Source organism: Lissotriton vulgaris, unplaced genomic scaffold, assembly GCF_964263255.1.
Source record: "Lissotriton vulgaris unplaced genomic scaffold, aLisVul1.2 SCAFFOLD_888, whole genome shotgun sequence".
Classification (NCBI taxonomy): Eukaryota; Metazoa; Chordata; class Amphibia; order Caudata; family Salamandridae; genus Lissotriton; species Lissotriton vulgaris.
Window position 1 is genome coordinate 172,380 of NW_028241807.1, and position 22,647 is coordinate 195,026.

General features: G+C 44.8%; 1 protein-coding gene and 1 pseudogene across 2 annotated transcripts in view; both read right to left on the reverse strand.

Annotated features, from left to right (window-relative positions):
* The window catches only part of LOC147669884 (uncharacterized), a 97,901-nt gene extending 77,072 nt beyond the window's left edge, over positions 1–20,829 (reverse strand). The window contains exons 1-2 of the mRNA XM_086948176.1: positions 20,658–20,829; positions 3,910–4,022 (exon numbers count right to left, since the gene is read on the reverse strand). The gene's annotated coding sequence lies outside the window, so the exon portion shown is untranslated. The remainder of the gene's footprint in view (positions 1–3,909; positions 4,023–20,657) is intronic.
* LOC147669885 (uncharacterized) lies at positions 6,567–9,857 on the reverse strand (annotated as a pseudogene). The gene has a single exon (XR_015303729.1). The product of XR_015303729.1 is annotated as an uncharacterized LOC147669885 (transcript).
* Positions 20,830–22,647: the final 1,818 nt, after the last annotated feature.

Below are 22,647 nucleotides of genomic sequence, written 5' to 3' on the forward strand. Positions count from 1 at the left end.
GATGTCGGTAGAAACAAACGCTGATCCTGATATGGCAACCCATCTCTGATTTCTCGACCCTTCTCTTCCTGAGACCAATCTTGCATTTCCTGAATGGACATACTTTCCTGCACCTTGTCACGCAGATCACTTGCCGTGGTTACCATAACAATCTTTTCCTCCGGAATGATGCTCTGTTCCTCTCTTTCTGTTTTCTCTGAGGTGGTTGAATCTATCCTTGACAACGCATCCGCCTTGGCATTACTCCTTCCAGGGCGAAAGGTAATGACGAAATCAAAGTCCGCAAAAAACAATGACCATCGTAATTGTCTGGCGGTTAAGGTTCGTGCTGACTTGAGGAACTGTAAATTTCTGTGATCCGTAAAAACAGTTACTTTATGCCTCGCTCCCATCAAATAATGGCGCCATTCCACAAAGGCACTCTTTACAGCCAAAAGCTCCTTGTCAGCGATTGAATAATTACACTCAAGAGGATTGAGCTTGCGAGAGTAATACGCCACCGGATGTAACTGACCAGTATCAGGATGCCGCTGTGACAAAATTCCTCCAATGGCAACATCAGAAGCGTCTGCTTCTACATAGAAGGGGTCTTCGGTTCGCGGATGCAACAGTATGGGAGCTTGAGTAAATGAATCCTTCAGAAATTGAAAAGCCTCCTCTGCTTCTTCCTTCCATTCAAACTTGACTCCCTTTTTTAAGAGTCGAGTAATGGGGGTCACCTTCTGTGAAAAATCTGAGATGAATCTCCTGTAAAAGTTCGAGAATCCCAAGAAACTCTGCACTTCTTTTACCGACTTGGGAGAGGGCCAGTCCTGGACTGCTTTGATCTTCGTGACATCCATGCTCACTCCTTCAGGGGATAACACAAAACCCAAAAACTCTACTCTGGTGACGTGGAAGGCACACTTTTCCAGCTTAACGTAAAGGTGATTCTCCAATAACTTACTCAAGATTGCTCTCACATGAGGAATGTGCTCTTCCAAACTGTTGGAGAAGATCAAAATATCATCAATGTAAACCACTGCCACTCGATCCAAAAACTCCCCCAACACGTCATTTACGAAATGTTGGAAGGCTGCAGGAGCATTACAAAGGCCATATGGCATCACCTGATATTCGAATAATCCATATCGAGTCCGAAATGCTGTCTTCCACTCATCTCCTGAGGCCACTCTAATGAGATGGTATGCTCCCCTAAGGTCCAACTTGGTATAGACCTTAGCATTCTTGACCTGGTCCAACAGCACTGAGATTAAGGGGAGCGGGTACCGATTCTTGACAGTTACTTGATTTAAGGCTCTGTAATCAATACAAGCCCGCAGATCTCCATCCCGTTTCGGAATAAAAAAAAGAGGCGAGGAGACCGGAGACTGTGAGGGTCGAATAAATCCATTGGCCAAGTATTTGTCTAAATATTCCTTCAGGAAACGATTCTCCGTCTCTGTGAGCGCATAGATTCGACTGCAGGGCAAAATTGCTCCAGGCTCGATGTCGATTTTGCAGTCGTAGGGTCGACGTGGAGGAAGGGTTTCTGCTTTCTTTTTATCGAACACCGTTGCTAAGTCTTGATACTCAGCTGGAATTGACTTAACTTCCACTGCACAGATTTGGGCCGGATGAACAGAGGCTAAAATCTTGACCTGTGACTCCTCTTCTGGAACCTTCTCATTACCAAAGCAATGTTCGACACAATAAGGTGAAGTCATTTCAATTGTCCTTCGACTCCAATCGATTCTTGGATTGTGTTCTGTTAGCCAAGGAAGTCCCAATATCAACTGGAACTGCGGAGCATCGATCAAGTTAAAGGTGATATACTCTGAATGCCCTTTTAAACCTGTTAATCGAATTAGCTCTGTTTCATGAGTGATGGGCCCCGAGGACAAGTTGGTGCCATCCACTGCTCGCACAGGTTCTGGAGTAACCTTCTTCACAAACTGAATGCCATGTCGTCTGGCATATTTTAAATCACAAAAATTGCCTGTTGCTCCTGAGTCAATCATGACAGATACCTCTTTGATTTCTTGATCTCGAAATTTCAGCACAAAAGTCGCGATTAAATGTGGAGCAGCCGACTGGAGGGTATTCATAATATGCTGAGATTCTGGAGTTGACTTTTCTGACGCTTCGACCCGTGCAACTCTCTCTACGGGCGAAGCTGATCTTTTACTGGCTGCGATGTCTTTAATCTTTTCGGACACTCTCTGACAAAATGCCCAGAACCTCCACAATAAATGCACAACAGGGAGTTTCTCCGTCTCTCCTTTTCTTCCTTTGACAACGGACCTCGAATGGATCCAATTTGCATGGGCTCTTCTGCGGACGTTGTCTCTGAACTCTTTTGAGAATCACTTCTCATTCGATCAAATCGAGGAGGTATGGGTCGAAAGTCTTTTCTTTTTTCATGTTTCCGCTCATTTAATCTGTGATCCAACTGTAACACCAAGTCTATGAGAGCGGAGACTTCTGTGGGACGCTGTGGAATTTGAGCAAGAGCATCTTTCAACTCGTCCCGAAGGCCTCTGTAAAAAATTGCCGCTCTTTTCTCCTCTGGCCAATTAGTTTCCACTACCAACTTATTAAAGTTAGCCAAATATCCCACCAAATCTCGATTTCCTTGTTTAAGGTCCAACAGCTCATTATCAGTGGATTGAGCACAAGATCGTCGATCGAAAATTCGAGCAAACTCCACCTTGAAGTTTTCGTAATTGGTTAGGATCGGATCCTTTTTGGTGACCAATGACATGGACCAAGCAGCCGCATCTCCCGTCAGATAAGACAATATGAACGCTACCTTAGCCTGATCTACTGTGAATATTACCGGACGACACAAAAAGTGTAGGGAACACTGCGTCAGAAAAATTTGGGCCTTCATCGGATCCCCCCCATACCTCTCTGGGGGTGCCAAAGGAATGACTGGGGAAATAGAGTGAATTACTTGAGTCGAAACCCCCGACGGGGATGACTGCTGTGGTGTCGCGGTTCTAGGTAACGGTCCTGTCGTCACTAGACCTTCTAACCTCTGACGAATTTGCATGGTTTCTAAACTAGATCTTTTAACTTCCTCCCTTAAGGCTTTATTCTCCTCTAAGGCACTATTTAACTGCACCTGCATACTACCTAGAACTTCACTCAAGGTTTTTAAATCGAAGCCTTCCGCCATTCTGTCCGGGAGGGGACCTGATTCCTCAATAGAGGCAGGCACTTCAATCTGTCAGAACCATAAAGGATACACTGGTTCGGCCCCCTCAGGAACAGACGCTAATTCCTCAGTCCCCCTCTAGCCAAGACCCAAGACCGCTTAGATATAACAGTCTTCAGTCCTCACCAGCAAGGGAAAGGGGAAGTGGACAGACAAAACAAGAGAGACTTCTTCCTCGTCAGGTTTGCTTCGATAGCCCTCAGGTTGAACTTGCTGCAAAGGAAAAGACAATTCTTTAGCCCTCTCTACTTAACATATTTTAGTTACTCTGTCTTATTATTATTACTATACCCTCTATGTCTTACCTAAGCAAACTAGGAAGATTGCCACTCTCTATAAGTGATGTCTGGAGAATTACTACTGATTCACTGGAAGAACAATCTTTGGTCTTTGGAATTTTCGTGACTAGAACAATGCTTCGAACACACTCTGTAATCTGTGAAACTCAAGTCTTTAACTCTGAATATAAATGTCTTTCAACTCTGAGACTATTCCGGAAACTCCATAGGGAGTAGTCTTTTCTCACATGTTTTTACTCTCTTGACACCTTTTGGAAATTGAAGTTCTTAATCAAAGTCTTTCTCCTCAAGATGTCACAGTAAGGCTCTTGACGCAACGCTCATCAGCTTCCTTGCCAAAGTGAGTCCAAACGCGTCTTTAGTTCATTGCCTTGAGACTTCTCTCAGATAACTCAAAAATACTACTCTTACTTGAAAGTCTTTGGGGGAACTTCTCTTGACTGAAGTATTTCCCAAGCTCCGACTCCTCCACACAACTTCTCTCCTGAACTCCGACGACGGGGTTCTTCCAGCTTTGACAATTACTGAAGGGAAAAAGGCGAATTAGGAAAAGTCTTTTTCTATAATACAAAGCGTAACTTGTTACTTTCCTTAAGGTTTCAGTTCAGCGGCCTTGTATACAAAACTCTGGTCAAAAGAACTTTCTCTGAAGAGAGCGTGAGGTAAACACGCGTCTCCGGTATTTTCCTCAGTTGAAGTGCGCAGCACGAATTGCGCGCGTGCGCGATATGCAGACACTCTCGGATCAACTGCAAAGTAAACCGCCACGCAGGAAACGGAATGACTTCCGCACTCCCAAGATGGCGGACCTCCGCAGCGCTGTCACTAGGAATCTCAATGAAGTTTTCCAACAAGGGTTTTTTAGCTTGCACCTTCTGCTCGATCCACCCTTCTGGCGAGGGGGTGGACGGATCCTGACACAGGGTGACCCAGAACTCACCTTTGTTTCAGAAATCCCCTTACCTAGCTAGCTACAGTGTCTCATCGGTAGTAAATACTTCCCAATGACTTCCAGACAATCCAGAACATGAACTTAGAATACCTCAGGTATCGTGGAACACATGAACACTCTTTCGTTATATAATCATTACAAACCAAAACTGGGAGGCAGAGAACACACGTGCAAGTTTGAAATGTTTATTTTTCATTGCAACATTCTCAAACGCAGTATCTTATATAATATCAACATACATATTATAAAAATCAGAGTTAGCAGCATAGTCACTAATCCATAATAAGCAAAAGGTGATAGCATGTTATGATGCAAAGATCTATAGAATTCTGTATCACCTATATTTCGCGCACCCTAATTAGCATATTATATTATATCTAAGAAGGTCTCATCTGGGTTCCTAGCAGGGCGGACCCATACCTCTAATTCTCAGTAGAAGGAGATCACATCAACCGCTACCAGCTCTCAGCATGCGAAGCATCAAGTGTGTTGATTCATTCCCTGTAACTCTATCTTAAACCCGCGTAGAGCCCAATATTGGCAACAACATTATTTGTGTTATGACTAACGTGGTGCGAGGATCAGGCCTTCAGCAATCTTGTGTTAGGTTATTCTTAGAGTGTGCAGTTCTCAGTGTGCAGACAGTTGTACCGAGTGTACCATGCACGACTGATACCAGCGCAATAACATATTATTCTCAAGTAAATCACATCTTTCGTCTAGGTTAGAAGCTACAATAACAATTAGGTGTCGTGTGCAAACCGAAGCAGAAAGAAAATATGGCGTTTAAACATTTAATAAGCCCATGCTAACTTAACACAATATATAGAAACGTAGTAACCATATGACAATAGGAAGAGCAACATTCTGGATATGATATTTGCAGGAGCGTTTCAACAAACTAAAACCCTCAAATAAACATAACTTCATAACTGCTCACCTTCACCCTTTCATGGTGCTCATAGGTTTATGAGAAACTCTTTGTACTGGCCTCATTCATTCCACAATAATTCCTATCAATAATTTTGTCATCATGCACTGATTCTTTTCTTTAACCAGTAAGGATTTGTTTGAATGATTCTTTGTAAATAAGAAAAACTCATAAAATATATTTATATACAATTAATGTAAACGCGAGTCATTTACATAGTCAGCAGTGAGCCAAGATTCAGATCGATGTTGGACACCTCTGGGAAGTGCCACTATGATGGGTGCATTTCCACACGCTTGTAGCATCGCTTCTTCCACGTCAGGGCTTGAGTGTAAACCTGCGCACTGTAAGCATTAACCCTGAGTGTTACAGCTCACATTCTGTTCCTTTCACTTCTTCCACGTCAGGGCAAGGGTGGTAAATGTTGTGCACTGAAAGCATTAACCTTGAGAGTCACAGGTCACATTCTGTTCCTTTCACTCCTTCCACGTCAGGGCTTGGGTGGTAAATGTTGTGCACTGCGAGCATTAACCCTGAAAGTTGCAGGTCACATTCTGTACCTTTCACTTCTTCCACGTCAGGGCATGGGTGGTAAATGTTGTGCACTGCAAGCATCAACTCTGAGAGTCACAGGTCACATTCTGTTCTTTTCACTTCTTTCACGTCAGGGCTTGGGGGCTAAATGTTGTGCACAGAAAGCATTCACCCTAACAGTTCACTTTTGCTACTTTCACTTCTTGTGCTTTTGGACACTGCTTAATGGTCACTGTCACTGAATCATCAATGTTGAATGAAATAACAAAACACCACAATCCGTTGTGAATATTCACCAGTGTGCACTTGTTAAATGTTTTCTTCTTGCAGGGTCTCAGTCTGGGTGTGTTCGGTTTATAGGTTTTATCACAAATACCTCAAGTTAGCTGAAAATACCCATGTTAGCCCCAGTACTGTTCATAGTGTTGCTTTTACATCTAGTATGATCAGGTGTGCTTGGTTGTTTTTCTTTGTATCTCTTCTTCACCAAATAAAATTAACCCATGCTTATTTTCTTTTATTCCACATTGTGCTAGTCTTCCTATGTGTTTCCTGGTATGTCATGTTGTTTTACTGTGTAAAAAAGTTATTTATCAACAGACACTTTTATAATTCTACAAATATTGTTATCTGTTTTTTTCTTTCCTGCTATTCGGGTCTTCTATCATCTGGTATTTGAATATCCCATATAATTGTAATTTTATCTTTTTCTGTAATTCGTTCATCTCACAATAACATCACTTTTTTGCTCCTGTCTGTTTTCACAGAAGGTTCAATATTATTGTTATTATTTTTAAGTTCTTCGCGGATTCACTGCATCTCTAGGATTATTTCTATGTGAGTTAATTGAAGGTGTGTGCTCACTGAGTGCTGTGTAGGATTGAAAATAGCCAAAGTTCTTTACAGTTTCAGTGCACTTGTATGGTTTTCCCGCTGTGTGTTTGCGGATGTCTTTGGAGATCTGATAATTGACAAAAGCTTTTCTCACATTCATTGCAATGATATTGTTTTTCCTCTGTGTGTGTCTCCTCATGTATCCGTAGGCTTAATATCTGACAATATTTACACGTTCACTGCACCTGGAAGGCTTTTACTCTGTGCTTGTTCGCTGATGAATCCTTAATGTGGAAGATTCACTAAAACTACTTCTATGTTCACTGCAGTCATATGTTTTTTTCCCCAAGTGTGCGTTCGCAGATGGCTCTGTAGGTTTGATAAATGACAAAAGCTCTTCACACATTAAGCACACTTAAAAGGTTTTTTCTGTATGCATTTGCTGATGAATGTTTAATTCTAATGAGTAACTAAAACTACTTCCACATTCACTGCAATGTTTGAGGTTTTCCCTGGTGTGTGCTCGCGATGTCTTTTCCGGGATCAGTGACTAAACCTATTTTCACATCCACTGCATCTAAATGGTTATTCCCCTGTGTGTGTTCGCTGATCCTCTTTCAGGTGTGCTGATTGCATAAAGCTCTTCATACATTCACTCCACTAAAATGTTTTTTCCTGTGTGAGTTCGCTGATGACTTTGTAGGTGTGATAACTGACTAAAGCTCTTCAAACATTCACTGCACTTGAATGGTTTCTCCCCTGTGTGTGTTCGCTTATGACTATATAAGTTTGATAAGTGACTAAAGCTCTTCACACATTCACTGCATTTATATGGTTTTTCCCCGGTGTGTGTTCGCTTATGACTATATAGGTTTGATAAGTGACTAAAACTCTTCATACATTCACTGCATCTAAATGGTTTTTCCCCTGTGTGTGTTCGCTGATGATTCCTTAATGCTGAAGAGTCACTAAAACTACAGTCACATTCACAACAGGTGTAGGGGTTTTCCCCAGTGTGTGTTCGCTGATGTCTTTTCAGGTTTGATAAGTGACTAAAGCTCTTCACACATTCACTGCACCGAAAAGGCTTTTCCCCAGTATGTGTTCGTTGATGCTCTTTTAGTTGTCCTGATTGAATAAAGCTCCTCATACATTCACTGCACTTGAATGGTTTTTCCCCTGTGTGTGTTCGCTGATGTGTCCTTAATGATGAAGAGTCAATGAAAGCACTGCCACACTCACTACAATAAAATGGTTTCTCCCCTGTGTGTGTTCTCTGATGAGTCTGCAGGTGTGAAAACTGACGAAAACACTTTGCACATTCACTGCACTTGAATGGTTTTTCCCCTGTGTGTGTTTGTTGATGATTTCTTAAGGTTGAGGAACTACTAAAACTACTTCCACATTCATTGCAATGGTATAGTTTTTCCCCTGTGTGTGTTCGCTTATGGCTATATAGATTTGATAAGTGACAAAAGCTCTTCACACATTCACTGCACCTAAATGGTTTTTCCCCTGTGTGTATTCGCTGATGATCTTTTAGGTGTCCAGATGTAATAAAGCTCTTCGAACATTCACTGCACTTAAATGGCTTTTCCCCTGTGTGTGCTCGCTGATGAATCGTTAAGGATGAATAGTCAATAAAAGCACTTCCACATTCACTGCAATGATGTGTTTTTTCCCCTGTGTGTGTTTGCTGATGTCTTTGTAGGTCTGATAACTGTCTAAAGCACTTTGCACATTCACTGCACTTGAATGGCTTTTCTCCTGTCTGTGTTCGTTGATGATTCTTTAATGTTGAGGAACTACTAAAACTACTTCCACATTCATTGCAATGGTATGGTTTTTCCCCTGTGTGTGTTCGTTGATGTCCTTGTAGGTGTGATAACTGACTAAAACTCTTCTCACATTCACTGCACTTGAATGGTTTTTCCTCTGTGTGTCTTTGCTGATGATTCATTAATGTTGAGGAACTACTAAAACTACTTCTACATTCATGGCAATCGTATGATTTTTCTCCTGTGTGTGTTCGCTGATGTCTTTGTAGACTTGATAACTGACAAAAACTCTTCACACATTTGCTGCACTTGAATAGTTTTTCTCTTGCGTGTGTTTTTTGATGCTCTTTTAGGAGTGCTGATTGACTAAAGCTCTTCTTACAGTCATTGTACTTCAATAGTTTTTCCACTGTGTGTGTTCGCTGATGTCTCTGTAGATGCGAAATCTGTCTAAAGCACTTCACACTTTCATCGCATTGGTATGGTTTTTCCTCTGTGTATATTCGGGGATGTGTTTGTAGCTGCGATAACCAACTGACGTTCTTCACATATTTACTGCACCTGAATGGCTTTTCCTCTGTGTGTGTTATTTGATGCTCTTTTAGGTGTGCTGATTGACTAAAGCTCTTCACACATTCACTGCACTTGAATTGATTTTCTCCTGTGTGTATTTGCTGATTGCACTTTAGTAATGATGACAAACTAAAGTTCTCATTGCATGCGTATGATTTTTTTTCATGGTTAATGTCTCTGGGTTGAGTATATATTCGTCTATATCCCAAGACTGTGTTTCCTGATGGGCCAACATGGCTGATAAAGCACTTGTGTTATTTTCACTCTCTGTGTGGTATATTGCACGTTTGATTTCTGGTTTAACAGAAACATCCAATAGCATCCAAATACTTGCCACACTCATAAAATGTATAAGGTTTTTTTGTAGGCAATTGGGTCTTTAGATTGGATAATGGTTTTGCACGCTTGCAGGTAAAGATTAATCTTCCTTCTGCCCATTGCAAATCAGGACAGCCCATTGTTTTGGAGGTAGCAGACCCCCTCTTTCCTTTACACTTCAGTTGTCTGGCTCCACTCTATTGTGCTTTTCTCTGGTTACTGGGGTTTGGGCAGAAAGAGTTTACAAGATACATAGAACCCTGAATGATGGCTTATTATAGAAAACAGAGCACTGCAGTACCACATCATGTCGAGCCCACGATCAAAGCTGGTGTTGGACACCTGTTTATAATGGAGGTGGTTTGTCAGTTTTGTTGTCTAAATGTTCTACAGGTTATTTTTTAGTCTTGTGGAGTGGAGGTGCATAGCTCAGACTCTTACGTCCTCTAAAATGCCCTTGACTGATTCTTCATGGCTCGGTTAGTTTATGTGCAGTTTCTTCTGTCTCCGATTGCCATGATGTTTCCTGAATACTGGAGCTCATTATTTCTTGTTTTTTTGCAGATTTTTCAGCATTAGCTTCATTATTCATAATCATTTCATGCATTCAAGGTTTGTTTTCTGTTGGATGTAAAGATATTTAACATTACTAAATGTAAACATGATGGAATTTGAATTCACAATGTTTAACTCGTTGTAAAATACATTTCTCCTTTACCATCTTTGAAACCTAGCAATGAATATTTCATCATACACAGATATTTAACTAAAAGTTCTGTTGATCATGTCACATATCATTGACTTCTGAAAAGGAGGTGATTTACCATTGTTCACAGCGTAACTTAGTAAAGAAAGGGCGGTCACAGAGCACCCACATGCTACTGCTACAGCCTTAGGTAGACGCACATGGACAAGATTTCATTTAAACAAGAACAAATTGTGGAAAAAAGAGAGGGATGAGGGTCAGCTGTTTTATTTCAGTAACTCTTTCACGACGTGTATAACAAAGGTAACTCTTCGGGAAGTATATCACAAAGGTATCCCTCCAGGAAGTATATAACCAAAGTAACTTCATTCACACATTTCTTCGTGCTTTCCTGTTCACACTAGATCAGCCCAAATGCCAACTCCTGTCTTTACCTTGCTGTTCATTAAGTCACCTTTGACACTTTCAACAGCTCCCCTGGTTCAAGCATTTCTGGTTTCTTCTAACCTAGAAGATGTGTTCATTATTGCAAATTGAGGTGGGTTTAGTACTAGTACTGCTTACAGGACCTGATTCTGGCCCTGAAAGTCAACATAAAAAGCAAAGCAGTGCTTTTTTTACAAAACACAATGAGGAGTTCATTGTAATGCCCGACCATTACATTACACATGCGGACAAGGCAAATAAACACTGATTGATATAATTTAATATGCAAAGATATCAGTCATTTAGTCCTGGTAGAGAATCCATCACAATCAATATTTTACCTAACATATCCTCGCAACGGTTGTGTACACATTCATCTTTTTTTCCTCCTTTTTCTACCTTTACATGGTATCTGACTTAATGTTGTCTGTTTGGTGCCCAGGATGCTTCTTTGTGACTGGATGGGCATTTGGTAGAGCGGGAGGAGGTGTCTGTTGCAGCATTTATACGTTTAAACATTTCTTCTTTTCAAGTTTACCTCATTACCTGTCCTTCAGTTCCCGTACTCCCCTCTGTCTGTGCACTCACTCTGAATGTTCAGCAGGAGTCAGAAAATGGCCTGATAGCCAAGAGGTCATGGCTCTCGATCCTTCTACAACACTTGTTGCAGACAGATGGCCTGATTTAGAGTTTGTTGGACAGGTTATTGACTCATATCAGGACATATATCCTGTCTGCCTTATTACAAGGATATAATGCACTTTTATAGGGTAGACAGGTTATCTGTCACATTTGCGATGGAATAAACCATCTGCCGAAATCTAAATCAGGCCCTAGGTATACATTGTGTCCAGTGTGGCCTCTAAACATTTCTTACATTTTATGACACTCCTCGGGCAGCCGTGCCAACACATAGACCAACACAACCTCCAGGGATTACCAATCCATCTACCAGAATTTGGTAGTCCAATCCAGACTCTATCTACCAACATTCAGTCTCAAATCGTTCAACTTTCTAAATTCCCGTCACTGGAACTCCCTGTCCCTGAGATACATGGATGCTCTATAGCTCCGGGAACTGGATTAGGCTTGTTGCTGCTTTGGTGACTGTGGCTAGTTGGGCTTGAAGGAACATGTGGTTTGTGGGTTTCTCACTGCTTTAAGGCCACATCCAGATAGGACTTCTGACAGCTGCTCCTTGTGCATATCTTCCTTCCAGGCAGAACTCCTGTCAGTTGTGCCTTGTGCAGATCTTTTTTCCAGGCAGGACTTCCGCCAACTGTGCCCTGCGCAGATCTTCCTTCCAGGTAGGCCTTTTATTAGCAGTGCTTTGTACAGATTTTCCTTCCAGGCAGGACTTCCGTCAGCTGTGCCCCGTGCAGATCTTCCTTCCAGGCAGGACTTTTGTTAGCAGTGCTTTGCACAGATCTTCCTTCCAGGCAGGACTTCCGTCAGCTGTGCCCTGTGCAGATCTTCCTTCCAGGCAGGTCTTTTGTCAGCTGTGCCCTGTGCAGATCATCCTTCCAGGCAGGTCTTTTGTCAGCTGTGCCCTGTGCAGATCTTCCTTCCAGTCAGGTCTTTTGTCAGATGTGCCCTGTGCAGATCATCCTTCCAGGCAGGCCTTTTGTCAGCTGTGCCCTGTGCAGATCTTCCTTCCAGGCAGGTCTTTTGTCAGCTGTGCCTTGTGCAGATCTTCCTTCCAGACAGGACTTTTATCAGCTGTGCCTTGTGTGGATCTTCCTTCCAGGCTGGGGCTTATTTCCTCAACAATCAGTTCAAAGGTCGGGTGAGGCAGAACTGGTCTAGGCCATATTCTTTAATGGAGTTCAACTGGTCAAGTCACAGAGCTCAAGCTGTGAGATGAAGGGGAATCTCGAGGTACGTGGACTTCTCTATTTGTTGTAAGTGTAACTGAAGATAGTACTTCTTGGTAACATCTATCCCCATTGGACAAGGTCCTCCATTCTGCTATAAGATTGTAACTCATCATGCCCAGACACACACCCTCAAGTTCATGTTGCAGGAAGCTGGGTGGTTCTCACCCAAAATTGGGCCCTCCACAAATTGCTGACATTTTCTTACACCCTGTGGGCAGCTGTGCCAACACACAGACCAACTACACACTCTCCAGGGATTACCGATCTATTTTACAGAACTTGGTAGTCCAATCCAGACTCCAATCTTTCACACTATCTACCAGCATCCAGACTGAAATATTTCAAACTTCTATGTTACCATCTTTGGAATTGCCTGTCTCTGAGATTTGCGGATGCTCCACACGCAGTGAGCTCAAAGTTACCATGTAAAGCCATCTCATGAGAATGGAAGACAAGAACAATACATGCCACATACTGCACACACTGTACATAAAACTACTATTATCATTCCATGTACCATTGTTTCACTGTTGTTGTTTCAAAATGAATGTTTTGTTGTCTATCACAGCATTATCTTTATTTAAAACCTTACTCAACAGTTTGTTTTTCATCATACCTACTTAGGTATGTACTGTTTCGTACCTTACAACTTCTCTGATAGGCAAGTAGTGCTGTCTGTTGGTACATTAATAGGAAATGGATTACTGCTGCAGGATCCGCGCCAGATCCCTGCAATAAGATACACTTTATTGGGATAAAAAGTATCTTGTTTTTTAGAACAGCAGCATCTACTAGAATAATAACATAAACACAGAGCACACAATGCAAGAACACAGGCCAGATACTAGGAGAATCGGATGCAAACAATGGATACCAAGCACTGGAACTACCAATCTGAGCTCTTCTGTGAAATGATGTCTGAAACACACTCTTCCACATCACCCAGTGCAACAGGCAGGATTCTACCATTAGCTAAACCAGACTTTTCTTTAATTTGCCATTCAACCAGTCTCCAATCACCAAGGGAGCCAACGAGAAAAGAGGATATTTTTGAATGTCTATTCCACACCCTATGCCAGACAACTAGTTAACAACAAGGAGGTTGCTCAGGGATGCTACCAGGGGTTGCTTTCTGAAGAAGGCCATATATACAGACGCTGACCCTCATGTAGGGACTAATCCAATTTCATCTTCTTCTCAGACGTTCAGAAGATAAATGAGGTTCTGAGTCACACAGATTGAAGCATTTAGTACCAGTGGTTCTGAAAACCTTTTGTGGAATTATAGTGAACCAGCCTCCTGTTAATATAAGGGAACTATATAAGGTGAATCACCAGAAGCTAGCAGTTTGTTACTAGGGAGTTGTAGGACTGTGCAGCACATGGAAAGAATATCGGAACAAATCAATAGCTAACTGAGATTATCCACATCCTAACTTCTCTTCCACAGTCACAGTAAAAAGCAGCACTTTGTGGAAAAATTACATCTGCAAATGCCTCCTCAAAGTGAAGTAAAGTAAAAAGAAGTGCAGAGTAGAAATGTTGTCATCTGTTTGCATTCCTTACAGTGTGAACTTGAGTAAAATGCATTGCAACATGAACAGATTCCCTCGTTTAATGAACACCCATAACAATGTCATTAATAAGTGGTGCAGTTTAAAAACGTTCCACAGTAAATGTCACTCGTAGTGCGAGTAAAAAGTCATGTATAGATATTCTCTACTCAAAGAACGCCTCTTAGTATGAGTAAATATCAGTACGCCTTACAGATCAGTAAGTACCCCTATAATATAGCCTTCTAATGTAGTAAAAATTACTGCTATGTACACAGATATCCTCTTTTGTAAACAACCCTCCCTGTTTTGTAAAAAGGCAGTGCAGTTTGCAGTTTTATTCTGTAAATGTCCCTCAAAGTGTAATACAGAGCAATGCCCTGTACACAGATTTCCTCCTGTTACTGCCTCTCATAGTATAGGTAAAAACAGAGCAGTGCTTACTGATTCTCTCTGTAAAGGTACCTTATAGTATCAGTAATCAACAGTGCAGTGTGAAGAGATCAATTCTTTTGTAACCACCTCTTATTCTGTTGTAAAATAGATTTCCTCCTGTAGATGTAAACACTGCTTCTACTGCAGTTAGAAAATAGTGCAGTGTACAGATTTCCTCTTTGGTAAATGCCGCTCATAATGTAGTAAAAAACTATACAGTGCAAAAAGATCATTTCTTCTGAAAATACCACACACAGTGTAGTGAAAGGCAGTGCAGTGTGGACGGATTTTTCACAGTGAAGAGTAAAAAGCAGTGCTGTGTGCCCAGATGAACAAGTTACTTATCTTCGGTAACGATAAATATCTGTAAGAAACATAGGTTAGGTATAGATTCCTTCCCCCGGGCGTCAGATTGTATCCGGAATGTTTTTAGTCAGCAGTACCCCTGAGCGTCGAAAGCTGGCGTCGGTCGGCTCCACGTTCATTGTTGGCATTGTGGTCGCCAGGACAACGTCGCAGTAGCTACTTGGACGCTGCCCTCGTGCGCTGACGAGAGTTCTGTACACGACTTTCCACGCCAGAAGCGCAGAGCCATGCCAGACACTGAGCACTGGTGCACACAACTAGGGCCCTGAAAGGAAGTCCTTAACCCTAGAAGTCAGTTCGCAGAACAGGGAGGGTGGGTGACGTGGTAGGAATCTATAACTAACCTATGTTTCTTACAGATATATCGTTGCCGAAGGTAAGTAACATGTTCATCTGAAAGAAACAGTTATAGATTCCTTACCTAAGAACAGTTACCCAAGCAATACCAACCCCGGAGGTGGGTCTGCACACCAAGTTCACACCAGAAAGTCCTGGAGAACAGAACGGCCAAATAAGCTGTCTCTCGGGATTTGACTGTCCAGGAAGTAGTATCTTGTGAATGTGTGCAGCGATGCCCACGTAGCTGCCATGACAGATGTCATTAAGGGGGACTCCATGTCCCAAAGCAGCGGTAGCTGTCATCGCCCTGGTGGTATGGGCATGCAGCCCCACTGATGGCTCCTTCATTGCCAAGGAATGACAAGCTTTGATGCACAAAACGACCCGTCTAGAGATGGTCAGTTTGTGCACGGCCCAACATTTATTGGGGCCCTTTGTAGCCAACAAAGAGCTGGTCATCCACCCAGAATTGTTTTGTGCGATCCAAGTACAAGGAATGCGCACGCTTTTGATTAAGATGGTGGAGCCTCTCTTCTTTGGAAGGATGCGGAAAGAAGGTGGGCAAAGTGATGGTCTGTCCCGTATGGAAGGAAGGATGGATGAGTTCTCAGGACAAACTTGTTCGGATGAACAGTCCGAAAAGGAGGTTCTGAAGAAAGAGCTTGGAGCTCACTCACCCAGCGCAGAGGTGATGGCCACAAGGGAGCGCACATAAGGTAGGTAAGAACCAAGTTCATGTCCTACTGAGGCATTATGAAGGGAACAGGAGGAAAAAGATGAGTAATGCCATTAAGAAAGCGATTTACAACAGGGGACTTGAAAAGAGAACGCTGAACAGGGAGCCTAAGAAAGGCTGAAATGTCCAGGAAGTAGCCTTTAAGTGTGTCTAGAGGAGAGCCCTGCTGGGCCAAAAAAAGGAGTAACAAGAAAACCTCAGAAAAGAGGGGCAGAAAGGAGAACCACAGCCTTTGCTGCACACCATGCCACAAATTTGTTGCATCTACAGGCGTACACCGTCTTAGTGGAGGGACACTTGGCTGCCAAGATAACATCACAGACTTGGGGAGGCAGTTCAAACGACGTCAACTGCTGCCGCTCAATCTCCACGCAAAGAGATGGAGACTGGACAGGTTCGCAGCTGCTGCGACATAAGATCCTTCCGAAGAGGCAGTCTGATTGGAGGATCGATGGCCATGTGTAGCACCTCGGGACACCAGACTCTTTGTGCCCATTCCGGAGCCACATGAATGACTTGGGCCCGATCGCGCTTGATCTTCTTCAGCACTCTGGACAGTAGTGGTATAGGCGGAAAGAAGTACAGAAGACCGTACGAAAAGCGTTGCCTAGTGGGTGCCGCCTTGGAAATTCCTATGCGCAGAATTGTTGACATTGTGCGTTCTCTTCGGTGGTGAATAGATCTAACTAAGGTCCCCCCCTCTGTTGTAAGAAACCTTGCACCACCTCCAAGTGAAGACTGCATTCGTGAGCCATAATGCACCTGCGGCTGAGTTTGTCTGCCCTGGCGTTCAGTGAACCTGCCAGGTGTTAAACCACCAGGGATATGCCCTGATGTTCCAGCCATGTCCAGAGGTGGATGGCCACTTGACATATGGTCCAAGACCCCACCCGCCTTGTTTGTTGCAGTACCACATGGCTATGGTGTTGTCTGTGAACACCTGCACTACTCTTCCCCGGACAGAGGGAAGGAATGCCTTGAATGCAAGATGAATCGCCCAAAGCTCCAGAATGTTGATGTGGAGCCCGGACTGCGCCGGAGTCCAGAGGCCTCTGATCTCCGCCTCCCTCATATGGCCGCCCCATCCCAGAAGTGATGCATCGGTCACCACCGTGAACTCTGGTTGGGTAAGGGAGAGGGAGCTGCCATCAACGCAATCCTGGTTCATTAGCCACCACTGCAAATGGTGTTCAGTGCCCTCCAAGATCTGGATGCAATTGGACAGGTTCCCCTGATGCTGTGCCCACTGGAACTTCAGGTCCCACTGCAGAGTCCACATATGCCATTTGGCATAGTCCACCAGCAAGATGCAGGAGGCCATCAGGCCTAGTAGCCAGAGGGTCATTCTGACCGAAATCCGGAATAGAGGCTGAAAGATCGGAATCATAGGCCGAAAATCCTGGACTCACTGTTCGGGAGGATAGACCCGAAACTGCGTTGTGTCCAGAACCGCTTCAATGAAGAGGAGCTTCTGAGAGGGAGGGAGTCAGGTGTGACTTCGGCATGTTGATGGAGAACCCCAGCGAATGCAGGAGGTTGGCCGTATTCTAGAGGTGGGAGACGACAGCCACAAAAGGGGCACAAGGCAGACTGCAGGGCGGGTGGTGGAGAGGCCTAGGGACCTGGCCGTAGGCTGAGAGGCCCTAAAGCGCTCAGCGCTTTGTCTGTTTTGCCGCAAATTCACGACGGCCATCAAAGGGCGTGTCCATAAGAGTGAATTGGACATCCACTGAAAACCAGTCGACCTCAACCAGGCCTAGCGTCGAAGGGCTACCGACATGGAAATCATCCTGCCTAGTGAGTCAGCAGTATCCAGCCCACAGGGGTGGTAAACATTGCTGTGTCTCTCCCTTCTGCAACTACATGGAAGATTACAGCCCAGGCCTCCTCTGGGCACTGGGGCAGCACTTGTGCCACTGTATCCCACACAGAGTGGGTGTAACGGCCCAACAGACATGCAGTGTTTACCGACCGCAGTCCCAAGAAGGAGGAAGAAAACATCTTCTTCCCAAGATGGTCCAGCTTTTTGGATTCCCTATCAGGTGGTGCGGTAGGGAATTTGCCTTTGGAGGTGGGGGCTTGGACCACAAAGCTCTCAGGGGTGGGGTGTTGGGAGAGGAAAGTGGGGTCTTCCTGGGCCAGGCGGTGGCGTCGGGCAACCATCCATCCACAGGAGCCCCTGTGTTGGGCCTGGACCAGATGCCCAAAAAAATGTCACTGAGGACTTCATTAAACAGTAGCAGGGGCTCTGAAGAGCTCGTTGCCGGTTGAAGCATCTCCTGCAGGACGTTATTCCTTACTGCCACCGTAGGTAGCTCGAGGTGAAGAGCCTCAGCCGCCCTACGCAACACCACGGCGTAAGAGTCGACAACATGCCAAGATCTGGTGAGGTATTCAGACCACTGGCTTCCCCCCAGTTCCCCTCTCCAGTCCGGTTCATAACCTATCTGGTCAGTTAAAAGGTCTCCAGACCCCTCCCAGTCCTCTTCACCCTCTTCTGGGTGCCAATCTGGTCTAAAAGAGCCAGGGCAGGACAAGGGCACAAAAGTACCCATCGGCACCGGATCTGGCGTCAGTTGACGCTGGTCCGGCTCCATGTCTACATCGAGGAGTAGGCAGGGGTCGATGTCGGCTGGGGACACAACCAACGCTAGCTGCAGACGTGGTGCCGGTGGAACCAGCGCCGATCCGGATCCAGGCCTGGATCCAAGGGGACCCTACCGTGCCGGGGCCAAAGCTACCGGCATCGAAGGCCCAGGGCCCCCAGCTGAGTCCCCAGTGCCTGAAGGTGCACTGGCGGAGTCTGGCTGCCCAAAGATAGCATGCATCGATTTGTAAAATTGGCGAAGCTGGGCAGGGGTCACTCTGGGTCCCGGGAAGGGAGGGAATCTCGGAGTCGACCCTTCGGGACCCGCATGAGGAGCCGCAGGAGGGGCACCACCTGCATCCCTCATCATGTCAGCCCAGAGACAGGGAGTAGTCAAAGAGCGACGATGCTTCGTTGACTTCTTCCTGTGCCTCGACTTATCTGACCCCAAGAGCGAAGACTTGGAAGAAGAATGATGATGATGACTCCGCGACCGGTCCCTCAAACTCCCACATGACTGGTACCTCGGACGGCACTGGAACAGACTGCCAGGCCTCGAGAAGCTTTCAGGACCGCTCCCGCAAAGACTTCGGATTCATTGTCCGGCAGTCTGAGCGCCCGACTTTGGGTCATGGTCACGCCCCAGGCAAGCGAGGCACATGCGGTGCGGATCCGTCACCAACATCAGTCGGGTACAGGAACCACCAGCCTTGAAGCCGGGCATCCCTGACGTGCACCAGGAGTCGAAGACTTGAAAACAGGGTCAACAAAAGTCGGCAAAAAGTCAGTCAAAAAGTGACTGGAGGTACCGCTCTCTCCGGATCTGCTCTGGAAGGTGCGGAAAAAGAAAGAACTGACATCAGCCCGCAAGGGCGTCGTCTAAAATAGCTACTGCAATGTCCATCACGCCAACAACGAACGCGAAGCCGACTAAGGCCACCTTTCAACGCACAGGAGTACTACTGACAAAAAACTTTCTGGCTCCAGTCTGACGCCTCGGGGTAATTCTAAGGTAAGGAATTTATAACTAACTGTTCTTTCAGAATATCTCTTTTTAACCCCCTCTCGTAGTGTAGTAAAAAGTAGCTCAGTATGCAGACTACAGCTGTGCTCCAAACAGCCTTGGCAGATTAGTCAAAGGCAGAGGAGTCTACACAGATGTCCTCTTTTATTTTAAATCCCCCTTATACTGTAGTAAAAAAGCAGTGCAGTGCACACATTTCCTTTCCTGTCAACATCCACCTTAGAGTAGGAAAAATAAATGCAATGTACAGATTTTCATTGTAAAACAGTCCACAGACAGTAGTGAACAGAAGTGCACACATTTCTCACAAAGTAGTAAAAAGCAGAGCCATTTTCACACACCTCCTCTTTTGTCAATAATTCACAGAGTGTAGTTAAAAGCAGTGCAGTGTGCAGATTCCTTATAGTGCAGTACGATGCACTGCATTGTTTACAAATCCCTGACACTGCAGAAAAATACAGTGCAGTGTGCACAAATTCCTCATAGTGCAGTAAGATGCAGTGCAGTGCACATATTTCTCATAGTGCTGTAAGCTGAAGTGTAGTGGGCACAGATTCCTCATAGAGCAGTAAGATGCAGTGCACATATTTTTCATAGTGCAGTAAGATGCAGTGTTGTGTGCATACTTTCCTCGTAGTACAGTAAAATGCAGTGCAGTGTGAACAGAATTCTCATAGTGCATTAAAATGAAGTAGTAGTGTGCACAGATTCCTCTTAGTGCAGTAAGATGCAGTGTAGTGTAAAGATTCCTCATAGTGTGGTGCACAGATTTCTCATACTACAGTAAGATGCAGTGCACACATTTCTCATAGTGCAGTAAGATGCAGTGTAGTAAGCAAGTAATAATGTTCTTAAGTGCACAAATACCAAGTGTCTTAACACTTAAACGCAGACTTCAAAAGGGTTCAGTCTGTATGCACTGATTCCCCATAGTGCAGTGAGATGCAGTGAACTCTGCAGAGATTCCTCATAGTACAGGAAGATGCAGTGCAGTGTGCACTGACTCCTCACAGTGCAGTTGGATGCAGTGCACTGCACAGATCCCCTCTTTAACACAAACGATGATCATAAACGACCCCAGGGCTTGAAGGAAAGGCCCCCAGAGCTCAGCCCGGTTCCTGGCAGAGATTTCCTCCAGGATTATCAAGACTATTTCTACAAACACAGCAGAAGGTGCTGACAATCTCCTACCTGGGCAGAAGCCTGTGCAGATATTCCCAGGCTCTATCCTCCTCCCAGAGTGTGGTAGGTGCAGATTTGGGTTCTGAAAAGCTGTCTGTGGGGGTCTGAGGATGAAAATAAGTGCACAGGGAAGCTGGAAGCGATGTCAGCATCCGCAGCTGGTGCTGTCTCTACCGCCACTGACCCAGAAGAGGAAACCCTCCTCTCTCTCGTACAATGTTCTCCGTAGATTTTATAAACAGGCGAAGTGCGCCCCTAGTGGCCGTTTACAGAACCTCTGCCTCCAGTCTCCAGGAGTAAATTGATATTCAACAAATGAAAATGTAAACAGCTGCTGCATTTAACCGGACAGCGTTTTTCTAATGTTCATGTTTCTGTGAGATATTTGTTATATTTAATACGGCTGTGTAGCCTCAAACAGTATCCAGAGGCTTTGCCCCAAATAAAATGTTGCAAATTTATGATTCTGTTACCATAGACCCAAGTGTATACAAGAATGTTGTTGAAAGTGCAAGGGATGAAGTTGGTATCAACAGCTGCATTTCACAATACCACCCCAAACTCACGGTAAATCATGTCTTGGATCACTGGGCCCCAAACCCCCTCAATTACGCACAGTTGATTCCAGTTACGCCACAGATATCGCAAGATCTGATATGATGGCTGGTGAAGGACAACGTAATACGGGGAGTTCTTTTTCAATATCCATGCTCAGTTCTGATAACAGAAAAATGTCAGCATCTGGGGGAGGGGTGCAACTTTGGAGGATGAGGAAGTGAAGGGTTCTTGATCCGAAGTGCAGAAAACTTGGTAGTACAATTGGAGATAACTGGTGGTGAAGTGGAAAGCACTGCAGTTCCATCTACAGTTGAAGGGAAAATATATAGTGGCCAGAACAGACAATCAGTCCCTCTGCACTCAAATCCAGACCTATATTGTAACTCAACCGATGCCTACTCTTACAAGGAGGAAGATTTAAGCTTTGGAATGAAAAGACATACTGCTTTTATGGCTGTGGGCCAGGAAGGGTGTTGTATACTTTAAAAAAAAGGATCTCTCCCATGAAGCAATAAAAATATCGTGTGCCAGCTTCAGCTCCTGTAGTAAAAAGTCTCCCTCTACTCCTACATCTAAACTTCATTTCAGCTCTTCCTCACTACAAGATGCCAATATTTGGTGGGTGGAAATGGATCACCCAGCCCTCAGTAGCGTGCCACCGGCACAAATTAAGCACTGGATCGCCCAGCCTCAGAAGCCTGACACCGGCTCTACCTGGTAGCCATAATTCAGGGTTGGCCATCAGCGTACCTTGCAGCGTCAGGTCCCCTATCAACCCCCCAGATTTTGCTACACTACTGGTGAATGCAGTGAGATGGAAGGACAGCTACAAGCTGCTGGCAAATGGCGGGCTGGGCTCACAACCACTGCTGCAGCAGGGGAAGGTGGGGGAGGAGGAACCTGGTCTTTTCAAGGGCAATATTACAAGTGCAAAAGCCGCTTGCTAACATCTGGTAATTCCACCTGGTGAAATATGGAGCAGACAGCAGGGGCTCACCAGCAGTGATGATGAGTCTGAACTTGTCATAGTTTGTGGACAGCCTCCGACTTTTGGAAGAAATTTGTACTTACGTGCACATTCAGAGGATTCAGAACGCCGCAGAACGCCGCAGAACGCCGCAGCTAGAGCGGTGGTAGGCCTCCCAAGATTCTGTCCTACTTCCAGTACCCTGCGGTCACTGCATTGGCTTCCGGTGGCCCAGCGGATTCAGTTTAAGGTCCTCTGCGTCGCCTATAAAATTCTGAAGGGGTCCCCAGCAACGATCCTTACGGTCCTCCTGGCCAACTACATCCCAGCGCGACCCTTAAGATCTGCAGACCTTGAACTGGCCGTGGTGCCGCGCTTTAAGCGGAGTAGGGCCGGTGGACGCTCGTTTCGAGTGCGCACAGCTGTCCTTTGGAACTCTTTGCCCCCGGCGATTCGCGCTATGAGCGATTTGCT